The following is a 13,041-nucleotide window of genomic DNA, read 5'->3' as shown; positions in this document are numbered from 1 at the left end:
AGGGAATGTCCCTGGGGCTGCAGGGGGTAAGGACCTAGCCCAGATCAGTGCAGCTTGCTAGTCCAGCTTTGCACCAGAGTGGGTTGCATGGCTCTAGGAGGCGCGCACAGTAGCTGCACCTCCTGGAGCTGTGACCCACTCCAGTGCAAGCCAGACTAGAGAGCCACATGGGGCTTTGCCAGGTCCTCACCCCCCTGCAGGCACAGTGGGGCAGAGGCGGGACATGGCATGTGGCCGGCCTTGTGGGTCTATATGCTGTGTGCTAGGCTCAGTGGCCCCTCTGCCACCCAGCCAGGCTGGGCCTATAGCAGCAAGACCCAGAGAGGCATGTGGTCCCCATGTGCCGGGCCCAGCTGGGTCCTGCTGCCCTTGGGGCTGCTCTGCCACCCGGCCAGGCTGTTTCTATAGCGGCAGGACCCAACATAGCCCAATGTATGGGGACTGCATGGAGCCAAGCTGGGTCCTGCTGGCTCTGGGGCTGCTGGTTTCACCCAGCTGGACTGGGCTCGGTGGCACCAACAGCCCCAGGACCAGGCTTGGCTCTCCATGGTCCTCATGCACTAGGCCAGATCCTGCTGTTATAGGAACGGCCTGGCCGGGTGGCAGGACCTGGCACGGGGGGGACCACATGCTGCGCTGGGTCTTGCTGTCGTGGGCCTGGCCTGGCCTGGCCTGGCCAGGGTGCAGAGGGGTCCCAGGACTTGGCTGGGCCCGGCACATAGTCTTCATGTGCTGCGCTGGGTCCTGCCACCATGAAACCGGCCCAGCTGGGCAGCAGAAGCAGCCCCAGGGCCAGCAGGACCCAACTGGCCTTCACACATGGTCCCCCCACTGCTGCTGTGAAAGATCAGTTACAGGGCTGGGGCAGAGGGGCTGGGGGGCATTCCATGTGCTGTGTGGGGGGCTGCATCCCACAGGGGCCAGGGGACCCACTGGTCCTGAGAAGCCCCCCCACAAGGTCCCCCACACCCACAGTCCCACCCAGCAATTGCCCCACACCTACCCACAGACCAACCAACCAACCCACATCCCTCCACACACACCCATCCACCTTCCCCCACATCCCTTCTCATCCCCTTCCTGCAAACATATCCCCCATCACACACCCATCATGTGTGAAGAAAACCAAAAGCACACATCAACACATAGATATTTAGAATTTATTTTTTCATGACAACAGAGACACCGGTAGGCTTCCAAATTGCTTTAACATTGTAAATATGCCAATAAAGCATTACCCAACTGGGTGCGCGTGCGTGCTGTGGAAGAAAAATGGATTTGGAGGTATTTTTAAAAATGGATTTGGGATGCTGCTGCAGCAGTTCAGCTGGCACAAGGGGTAATGTGCCCAGGTACCAAATGGCCAGGCCCCAGAAGCTCCTGAGAGCAAGGAGCCCTGAGCTGCTTGCCCAGGCACCTTTTTGTATGGATGAGGCTAGGACAGGGCAGCTTTTTATACTGCTGGGGACAGCATAGGTGCTGGCCCGAGGCTTTAGCTCCCCCTGGCTGCAGATCTGGGAGGAGCCAGGCAGGGTTATTTTGCCCCAAGTGGCACAATTTGCTCCACAAAAAAGTGCATGTCTGAGCACATGCACCAAGACAAAAAGCCCCGGCTCAAATTTGCACCACTTCTATTTCAGCTGCTGCAAGCACACATGCTTGCATGTGTGGATGTGCCCCCTGGGTGCATCTACACATACAATTACCCCCAAGGTAATAAACTCTGGCACAGTTTGCACCAGAGTCAGCTGCTCCCTACTGAAGTGTTTACATGTGCACCCAGGACTGCATCAACTCAAGCTGAGGTGAAGCAGCCCCAACTAGAAGGGGATTGTGGAGGAGGAGGGGGGGGCAGCCCCAGGCTCCAGTATTGGTCAGCAGAGGAGCTGATTGGGGCATAAGGCTGCTACAGTGCAGGGGCTAGCTGGCAAGCAAGCCCTGCACTGCGGCACTTTCATGCCACAGCCAGCCCTGGTTACCATCCACACATGCGTCGTGGTGGTGTAAATTATTCCGCCATAGGACAGTACTATCCTACAGAGGAGTCAGTCAATTTACTGTACCCTAATATGGGTGCATATGTAGATGGCAACCTTTTACTGTGGAGCTAATTGGTCAACTCTGCAGTAAAGTGCACATGTAAATGCATCCCCTATGTTTAAACAAGTGCTAAAAGTGCTCTAGAAAGTGAATAGTAGCTTAATCTGAGAACAGCACATCTAGGGTGATCAGCAAGGCACTGTGTTTCAATGTTTAGCCATGGAAAAATTAAAGGATGCGATCATTCTCTGCCATAAGCTTTGTTAATAGTTAGGGAAATAGCTAAATCCAAGATCCTTTCCCATGTATGACAGTATGAAAACAGCTGCATTATTATCACACCTAATTTTGCCTAAGCAAGGCTACCATGGACACTGCAGCAGATCTGACTGAACCAGTGTGTGGGCATGTGCATTCCATTTGGCTGCAAAAAAAGTTGGATACATGGATGAAAGGGCCCTAGCTTAAAAAGCATGTATTGTGTATACGGAAAAATAGCCAAAGCTTTCAAGTGGCTTTTACAAATAAAGCATCTCCCAGGATTTCTTCCAGAGATTACTCTGAATAGAAGGCAATAGTGCAGAGGTTTTCTGCCAGGACCAGTTCCTTTCCTTAGGGTAGTGCCTTTTGTTCATAAACACTTTTGAGCTTCAAGGCACAGGAACAACTTGCTCGCATTTCACTCAGCCATCTTCTCTCCTGTTTCTTTGCTCTACCTTTAAGGAGACACTTGAAGAAAAAGCTACTTTCCCTTGAAGGATTGTGGCAGCTGTGAATAGAGGTTTACATAGCCAACGCTGCATTTCATTTTGGAGCACTTTGCTCTGCCACTTAGAAGTAGTTATATTAGTAATATAATATATGCTTAGAAGCATATATTACCACGCGCATGGAAACAGTTGCTGGGGAACTTATGCGTAGATTGCTGGGGGGGGCGCAAATTTTTGGAAGGGGTGCTGCTAAAGAAACACAGGAAGAACCTGGCCCAATGAACAAGCTGCTCGTTCTTCTCCCTTCTAAAAATTACTTAACTCAAAGCCAACAGTGTAACCACTCTAAGGTGCCAGAAAGCCTACTGGAAATTGGTTCTTGGCCCACTGAGCCCAAACAAGACCAGGATCAGATATGAGAATTCACAGTATAGGACTTCCTTGCAAAGGAAAGCAGTCCAGAGGCAGCTTTCTATTTTGTATTCATCATATGTGGCATTCTCCAGTTGGTTTCTACCATAACAGACCAGCCTGAGGGAAGTATCCAGCGTCTTCGGACAGGTTTAGAGGAGGGTTGGGTAAAATACGACCAGTGGGCTGAATCCAGCCTGCCAAAGGATTCTATCTGGCCCATGGCAGGTCCCTTGGCCCCATCTGGTCCAGAGGCAGGGGGGCAGCCCAGTGAGGCCGATCCCGCCAATCCCACTCACACAGTGGCAGCCAGACTCAGCTTCCCAGCAGTCCTGGTTACTGTGGCTCCTTCAGGCTGCTGCTATCAATGTCACTGCCACCGCCAGACCCAGCCTCACTGCCCATCCACCCTGGCCCATCCACCCTGTACCCACTGCCAGTGGTGCTGGACAGAGCAGGCAGGCAGGTTCTCCACAGAGACTGGCCAGGACCCCCACAGGTAGGGTGCGCTTGGCCGAATGGATGAGACAGGGACTTGGGTGAGCAGGAAGCAGTGTCAGTACAGGGGATGGGGCTGAGCTGCGATCTGATACCCACATGTTCCTGCCTGCAGAACTGGCGCCCACTGCAGGCGGTGCAGGGAACAGATCATGGCTCTGCTACAGGTCCCAGCCTCGCGCTCCAGCCCCACAACCCTGGCCCTGGCCATTCCCCTCCCAGACACCATGGCCTCATCCCACTTGCCAGGCTGAGCATGCCCTGCCTGTGAAGGTCCCAGCCAGTCTCTGTGGAGACCCTGCCTGTTCCATCTAGCGCTCCTAGCAGTGGGTGCAGGACAAATAGGCCTGGAGCCAGATGGGATCAATTCTATCCCCTCTACCCCCAGGTCAGTGCCACCCCAATGCCTCTGAAGACACATAGGTAAAATAAAGCATCCTACCATATCTAGCCAGTGTCTGAGTGAGGAGGGGAAAGAGGTGGTTTCCCACTATTAATGTCAGGGAGACAAAGATTTGAGTTCCCAGCTAGCTTCACCAAGGATGAAAGGCGCCACGGCAGGAGTATGACAGAGGTCTAAGATATGCTTTTTAGGGCTGTGCAAGCAGCCCTAATTACAGTAAAGAAGAGGCCAGAGAGGTTGTGCTCGGGAAGAGAGGGACAGTCAAAAATGAGATTCACAGGAAATTCAGGGTTGGTGCATGCAACTATTTAATGGCCAATCTAAAATAAAGCTGCCTTAAGCTGGACTAATCAGGTGACGGTTACATCAAGTAGCTATTTACCTTTCAAGATGACAGTAGAGCTATCCACACACAGCCAAAGGATAATCCCTAAACCTCACACAGGAGGTTAAAACAAAACAGACTAAGATACTTCCCCCACCCTGGCGCCCCAGATGGCCATTCAGAGGCCCAGGCCATGCCCTCACTGCACACCCACCCATCCACCCCTGCACCAGAACTTTAAGTCAAGTAGAAGACTCACTTAACACAAAGCACAAGAGCTTCCCTGAGAAAACCTGCACTGATCTGCACCATGCAACAGCCACAGGATAGCTGAAGTGAGAAAGGGCTGTGCATCCTTTGCACTTTGGCATTCAAATACAGCTTACAGTGTCTCTTTTGGAGAGCTGTTAGCTTATTACCAAAACTGAACAACTCACCTGGCTGTACTTCAACAAATGTCCATGCATAAAAAAATATCATGTGATATGCTAGAACATGTCACTTAACTGCATCATTTTAAAATCACAAACAAAACACTCAGCAGGACCTCTCACATGCTAATCCCCGTTTCAATAGAGAAGTTATTTTTCTTGTGTTGACTTCAACATCTGGAAGATCTGCTGATCCTCTGAACCATTGAGCCTCCTGCCCTCCCTCCAGTCATTTTCCAGTACTCAGGCTTCTGCCACTGACCTCCACCCCAGTTCTTATTCCAAAACACTGATCAAGTTGTATTGCAGCAAGTTAGTTTAGTTTTAAGAAAGTCCCAAAGAAACTCAAAGATGTAATCATAACAATAAGCTTTTATATCTATAGCCCTAGGTTCCTCATACTGTCCTTCTCTAAACATGCATACGCAGGTGTGTAAACACACACCACTAATGACCAAGCTGCAGATTCCTATTTTAAAAGTCCCTGACGACAAAGAGCTGCCATTTTTGTTCACCTGTAAAGCAGCATCCACACCTACAGCAGTGAGCAAATAAATTATTAGCTTGCTGTAATAGTAGAATGTGAATGCATATAAGCTTCTACAGAGTAGACAAACAGACAACCAGTCAGTCAGATCTTATACTTGAGCCAGACATCTTATTGAGTTTTTGCTGCAAGCCAATCAGCTTACTACTAAGTATCATTTTGACTGCAGACATGCATTCAGGTCTCAAGCTTAGGCAAAATACGCCTCCTGGCTCATTCTCTCTTATTGCTCTGAACACAGCATCCAATTCCACTGACAATATTTCCCAGGTATAGATTTGTACAGGCAATATAGCCTGTCACTGTATGTCTGATTTCCTGGGTATGATAAGAAAGTACAAGGAATAAGAGTTCCTAAATATTTAAGAGCTAGAAGGTCAAAATCTTAGTACTTCAAAAAGGCCTTTAAAAGAATGTTAAAAAAGAGCCCCAAATTAGTCTGATGAAATAAGGTATGGAAATCTCAATTTCTTCCTACAAGCTCCATCACAACTGCTAGCATATACAGAAAATAAGCCACATATAAATGTGTTAACACTCATATCATGCACACTTAAATTTAAAAAGCTAAATCAGGATATCAAACTGATAAACAGACTTAACTGTACAAGTTAATTCTTTGCAATTCATTAATTAGGAATAAAAAGGTGGTCTAAACTCAGATCTCAGCTGCTTGTAATCTCCATGAATTGTAGAGCAAGGCTGGGGTCTTTAGCAATACCAGACTACACAATGGAGTAGAAAAGAAGGGAAGAATGCCCCTTTGCCATCCCAATTTAAAATATCGCTGATCTACAGCATAAAATTATAATATAATAGCTCTGGAACAGACAACCTAGAAGTTGTCCATCTCTAGGAGTTTTCAAGAGGAGGTTAGACAGACACTCGACTAGGGTGATTTAGCCAGGGATGATCCTGCCTTGAGCAACTGGTTGGACTACATGACCTCAAGAAGTCCCTTCCAACCCTACTTTTCTATGATTCTAAGGTAACTAAAAAATTAGCAGTATTCTTTTGGGTTCCAGCACTACTTTAAATGCATACACCAAAGAGACAGGAGATGCAGAGGGTTGATAATTCAGTTACAGATGAAAGCATCTGTTCGGTTGCACTCCAATAACAGTACAGGGGGATGTAATTCTTGACTGTATGATCTACATTTTTCAACATCAGATGTGGGAGCTTAAGGTACAGGACTTCTTTTTATACAAAGCACAGTTCAGAGAGTTCACAACTATGAAAATCAGCAAAGTTGTCTATAGCAGCTAATTTCTAAACGTGTCCCACCACTATGCTAACAGCAGTTGAAGATGTTTAACAAGAGAAATTACCTAGAACAGGTTACCTACGGAGGCTGTAGAATCTTCATCTTTGGAAACAAAATAGGCAATTGGACAAGGTGATATTGACATGGATGATCCTGTCCCATGTAAGGAAACAAATCAGACAACCTCCCGAGGTCCATTCCAGCCCTACTTTTCTAAGCCACGAAAGCAGATTCCAAGGCACCAGTTACCACCTTTACCATCACACCATCCAGTGCCAATCATTTCGCACTAAGAGTCAAAGCTCTGGCATCTCACCAACCAAGCCATGCCTGACTCAGACTTTTACCTGTTTAGACTTAGGCAGTTGTTAGATCCAGCAGCTTGTTGCCTGGCAGGGCAATGCAGAAGAAAGCTTGTACCCTAGATAACTAATTTTGCCACTCCTACCACTTTCACCTGCCTGAACAGGTGTATTTACTACTTCAGGTAAAGAAGAGTTGGACATTTGTTCCTTTGTGCCTCAAATATGGGTACTACACTGAAACCCACTGACCACAGATCGCTATTCTACACTTGAACGCAAGCAACTCTGGGTGGGGCAGAATGACCCAGATCTTTTCAGAGGCAGGCAGGCATTAACACTAATGGGGAGAAAGACCCAGCCACCATCACTGAAGCCTGTGCCACTCAACTGTGGCATAGCAGATGAGATTCTCAACCCCTGCCCACTCTGCCAGAGGCTCCAAGTGGCTGACTAATGTGGTACAATGAGAGTCCCCAGCCACTGAACACTACTGAAGACTGTGGGCTGGATCCACAGGCTCTGTGGGCCAGATCCAGCCCATGGGCCATAGGTTGCCAACCCCTGCTTTAATTTCACAAAAGTTGCAAAGCATCTCACATAAGCAATACATAGAACAAATTTGTCACATCAGCTGATTACGCATCATTCATTAGTTAGAAGAGAGACAAATGGCTCTCCACATCCAATATAAGGCTTTTTTGGCTATGTGTTTTTTTAAAATCACTGTCAGAGTTATTTAAGAAATCTCTTTATTTAGAGGCCAATACAGAATGAACCATAGAATCAATGAGTTGGAAGGGACCTAGACAGATCAGAGTCTGACCCCCTGCCATAGACAGGAAGGAGCACTGGGGGTGGCAGGGGTCATAAGACCCTAGCCAGGTACCCATCCAGTCTCCTCTTGAAGGTTTCCAGGAAAGGTGAGAGCACCACCTCTCTGGGGAGCCTATTCCAGGCTCTGGCCACCCTTACAGTGAAGTAGTTCTTCCTAATATCTAACCTAAACCTATCCTCCCTCAGCTTGTGGCCATTGTTCCTGGTGACTCCAAGGGGGGCCTTGGTGAACAGACTTTCCCCGAGTCCCTGCTGCTGGCCCCTGATAAAGTTGTAGGCAGCCACAAGATACCCCCTCAGTCTCCTCTTGTGGAGACTAAAGAGATTCAGGTCCTTCAGCCTCTTCTCCTAGGGCTGGCCATGGAAGCCCCCAACCATATGAGTGGCCCTCCTCTGGACCCTCTCCAGGTTCTCCACATCCTTCTTGAAGGGCAGCGCCCAGAACTGGACACAGTACTCCAGCTGCAGCCTGACCAGCACCGCATAGAGGGGGAGCACGACCTCTCTGGACCTGTTAGTGATGCCCCTGTTAATGCAGGACAGGGTGCGGTTGGCTTTGCCTATTGCTTTGTCGCATTGGCGACTCATATTCATCCTGGAGTCATTCATGACTCCAAGATCCCTCTCTGCCTCTGTGCTGCTGAGAGGGTCATCCCCCAACCTATAACCATAATGCTGGTTCCCTCTCCCCAGGTGCAGCACTCTGCACTTGTCCTTGTTGAACCACATCCTGTTCAGATCTGCCCACTTCTCTAACCTATCCAGGTCTGCTGGGATGCAGTCCCTGCCTGCCGGTGTATTCACTTTACCCCACAGCTTGGTGTCATCAGCGAACTTGAACAGGGTGCTCTCCACACCCAGGTCGCTAATGAAGATGTTGAACAGCACTGGCCCAAGGACCGAGCCCTGGGGGACTCCGCTGCCCACCCACTCCCAGCTCGACATCAACCTGTCCACCATCACGCTCTGGGTGTGCCCCTGGAGCCAGTTTGCCACCATGTGACCGTGCATTCGTCAGTGCTGCAGTCCCTTGGCTTGCCCACCAGAATTGGGTGGGACACTGTGTCGAAGGCCTTCTGGAAGTCCAAGATGACATTGACTTCCTCCTTCCCATCTCAGCTCTTTGTTACCTGGTCATAGAAAGAGACCAGGTTAGTCAGGCAGGATCGGCCTTGCACGAACCTATGCTGGTTACCCCCTCAACATCACTTCCCCTGCAGGGCTCTCACAAATGTGGCCCTTGATAATTTTTTCCAAAAGACCTTCCCCAGGAAAGAAGTGAAGCTGACTGGCCTGTAGTTGCCAGGCTCTTCCTTCCTCCCCTTCTTGAAAATAGAGACCACATTGGCCCTTTTCCAGTCCTCAGGGACTTGACCCGAGCACCAGGAATCCTCGAACAGCCGTGCCAATGGCTCTGCAATGACACCAGCCAATTCCCTCAGCACCCGCAGATGAAGGTCATCCAGGCCCGCCAACTTGGACACATCTAAGCCTTCCAGGTAGTCCTTAACTAGGTCTGAACTAACAGTCAGGGGACTCGCATCCTTCCTGGGCCTCTCTACGCTATCTCCCAAGAGCACCCCATTGTCAGCAGACAGGAACACAGAGGCAAAGAACTTGTTGAAGAGTTCTGCCTTCTCTCACGCGTCCGTCACCAACTGCCCTGCCTTGCAGGGGTCCAATGTTACCCGGAGACTTCTTCTTGCTACCTATATACTTGAAGAAGGACTTTTCATTTTCCTTTATCCCAGAAGCTAATCTAAGCTCCAGTGTTGTTTTAGCCTCCCTACAAGCTCAGGTCGGGGAGGTGTACTCCTCCTTTGTCCCTGCTCCCACCACCAATACGCTTTTTTCTTTGCCTTCAGGCCAGCCTGGATATCCGTGCTCAGCCCTGAAGGTTTCTTGGACCCTTTTCCCGCCTTCCTGAGCAGAGGAATTGCATCCTGCTGCGCCCCAAGGACAGCCTCCTTGAGGAAGGACCACCTTTCCTAGACCCTCATACTAGCTACCCTCTGAGGTCTGAGTGCCTCCCTTACTACTGCCCTGAGCACATCGCAGTTGGCTTTCCTAACGTCAAGCAATTGCGCTGTGCTAGTTACCCTCCCCACCCTTCTCTGAATAGCGAACTGGATCATTTCATGATCACTGTCCCCTAGCCTCCCTTTTACTAGCACCTCCTAGAACCTTAATAAAGGCCTCTTGCAGATGCTAAACTTAAGATGCAATTAGCCAGTTAATCACATCTTAAATAGTAACCCAGCTATACTTTCATACAATGAATGGTGCAGAACACAAACAAACCGACCAACCCAGGAAGTACATAATAATTTTGTACACAGAAATGTACTCAAGACTTGTAGTAATTTTGTGGCTGGTTTCCACTGAGCTTTAAGTTGAATGTGTGGCAGGGGTAGACTACACTGGGGTTTCCAGCTGGCCCCGGTTTGGTCACCACCAGTAAGAAATCACCAATTGTCAGTTGGACCCACGACTGTATCAGGCTCAAACCAGCCCTGGTACAGACCCAGATCTAGCTGGCGATCAACTGATGGTCACATGGCTCTGGTTCTGCACCAGGGCTGGTTTGAGCCCCAGTGTGGTCTAATTGTTGGCTGGTAGGAACCACACTGGGGCCAGTTCAGGACTAGCCAACAATCAGCTGATTGTCAGCTACTTGGCTTTCAACTTGTTGGTGCAAGGGGAGCCCAAGATCATGATTCTGGGCTTCCCCTTCACTGTCAAGTTGGGTGCAGTTGTGGGATTTTTGGGATTGGAGATTGGACCCCCATCTTGCCATACACGTATGGCATGGCAGGAATTGTGATTGTTGGGATTAGATCTCATCATCCCTGTAAATTAGGCTGTACCTGTCAGTACACTAAGATAATAAAAGGCAGTGCAGATGTGTTTTTAAAAGCAACAAAATAGAACAGGCATCTGGCTGGGGTCATATGACCCTAGCACTCTTTTCTGCCTAGCAGGAGGTCAGACTTGATGATTTGTTGAGGTCCCTTCCAACCCTAGCATCTATGAAAAAGCAGTTATATCACTCGGAGCTTTCCCAAGCCAGGGTCTTGCTTCGGAATAGCCAAAAGGCTTCAAGTCCTCCTCCCAATTCACTATTCCCTCCAAATAAAATTCAAAACAAGTTTGTTGGAAAGAGGTTAACTACTGAAACAAAACACTACTGCCACTACAAATCCAGACATCAGTGCCTACTTATATAAATCATCTTCTATCTAAAGTACTAACTGCAGGAAAATTGCCTGAAGGATTTCAAAGACGTAAACACCCAAGGATTGTGAACCGGTTTTCTTAGTCACTTGAAACAAAAGATAGTTAGAAGCTGGAGGTTTCCAAATTAAGTCATGTCTAATTTCCCTAAATCCAGCCTGTATTGCCAACAACTCACTAGCAATAGGCAGGCTTCATTGTCTTTTGCTATGCCAATTAAAGTACTAGATATCTTGACAAGAATCTGCAGATTTCTGTTTTGCTATGGGCTCATTCAGGCCACAGTCTCAATTATTAGTGCAGCTAAGAGAGAACCAATGCTGACTACTTCCCTGCATAGAAACTACCCCACAGGGTCAGGTTACTATTCTTCATGCCTTGCATAGGTTAAGCAGTAATACAAGAAAAAAAATAGATGCTTCACCCTCCTTGTTAAGGGGAGAGTATATTACATTTCTTTCTATTAAAAATTAATGGAATTAATGTTTGAGAAGTACTTTCTTACAGATCAAGTATAATTATTCTAGCCAATTACCATTGACCGAGCCTGTTATCCAACTATACTCAACCTGGATGACAGCAGATTTTGGCCATGATGATTCTCAAAGCAAATATGACATTTTCTGTCTCTATCAGTTCCATCAGTCACCATAAGCAAGGGGCTTTTGTCTTCATGCCAGATACTAAAGCTTACTGTAGCTGAGCACTTAAATGAATGTATATTACATTTTGCATGGTTTGTGCATCTGACATAGTCCTTATTATAATATAGTTTCTGGCTCCAAGACACAAAATAAAAGCACTAGTTTGCAGAATGGTAGTACCCAAATACAAGCAGATACTCTTTAGTGACCACATTGAGCTAATAAGCTCTGCAGAAAGTATCTGATCAGTCTCAAAGGCTGGCATGCTAACTTGGCAACACTGAAGCATCTTTGTTAGGCACACGATTTCTACTTGAGTGATGCTACATGGAATGGCCATTTCATGGTCTCCAGTTCAGACTAAGATAACTTTCATTTTAAGGGACAGCACATCTTTAGCAAGATGCTTTGCTTTTTTTTTTTTTTTTTTTAATTTCACCTGCAGGAGGACATGCACCAACTGAAATAAAACAAAAGCATAAGAATTGCCATTTGCTGGATCAGACCATAAGTCCATCTTGCCCAGTAGCTTGTATTACACACTACAGGTGGTGCGAGGGAGTGTGACCTGGTATGACAAGGAATCAGAACTTGGAGTTGAGGTGATATCTTTTGAGTGTGCCTAAAAGCATGCAAATAAAGACTTTTTTTTGTTGCAGGTATCTAGTTGGTCTAATAAAAGATAAATCACCTCGACCTAGAGTTCTGATTCCTTTTGCTTGTAGACCAATACAGCATTCTGTTTCCCTAGGTATAACCAGGGTCCCCCCATTCCTCTCTCACTTGCAGTCTCCAGCATTTCAGGTCTAGGAAGTTCTGATTCAGAGGTCATGTCCTTAACTCCCCCAGATGACGGAGTGGTAGAGAGTGGATGATGGAAGGGAGAGAGAACTGAATATGACGGGGGAGGGGGGGTTTGCCCTACTGTCCCTCTCTCTTGCAGCCTCCAGCATTAAAAGTCTAACAAGCTCCGATTCAGCTCCTCAACCCCCATGCTCAATAGCTATGGATATCGCTTTCCACCAAGAATTTGTGCAATCCCTTTTTGAATCTGGCTACACCATCAGTTACCACCACAGTGGGAACTCGTGGCAACGAATCCCACCCTTCCATGACACGCTGTATGAAAAAGAACTTTTTTGTTAGTTTTAAACTTACTACCTGGTTGTTTCATTTGGTGACCCCTAGTTCTCATCTTGCGCAAGAGAACCAACAATAAATTCTTTTTTTACTTTCTCCTCCCCAGTGAGTATTTTGGAAAGCCCCATCGCACCCTTCTTTCAAGCAACTCTGCTAAACAGACTGGGCCTCCCTCTGCAGTCCCCTTGTGGAAGCCCCTCCATGCTGCCCATCACCCTCAGTGCCCTCCTCTGGGCTTTAAGCCTTAACTCC

The 13,041-nt window shown here is 47.9% G+C and overlaps 1 protein-coding gene across 1 annotated transcript in view; it reads right to left on the bottom strand.

Moving 5' to 3' along the window:
* The window catches only part of WDFY2 (WD repeat and FYVE domain containing 2), a 104,871-nt gene that overhangs the window by 91,316 nt on the left and 514 nt on the right, over positions 1-13,041 (bottom strand). The window lies entirely within an intron of this gene.

Source organism: Crocodylus porosus, unplaced genomic scaffold (genome assembly GCF_001723895.1).
Source record: "Crocodylus porosus isolate Cpor-Errol unplaced genomic scaffold, CroPor_comp1, whole genome shotgun sequence".
NCBI lineage: Eukaryota > Metazoa > Chordata > Crocodylia > Crocodylidae > Crocodylus > Crocodylus porosus.
The sequence above is the reverse complement of the archived record's forward strand: the minus strand, read 5'-3'. Positions and strand labels throughout refer to the sequence as shown.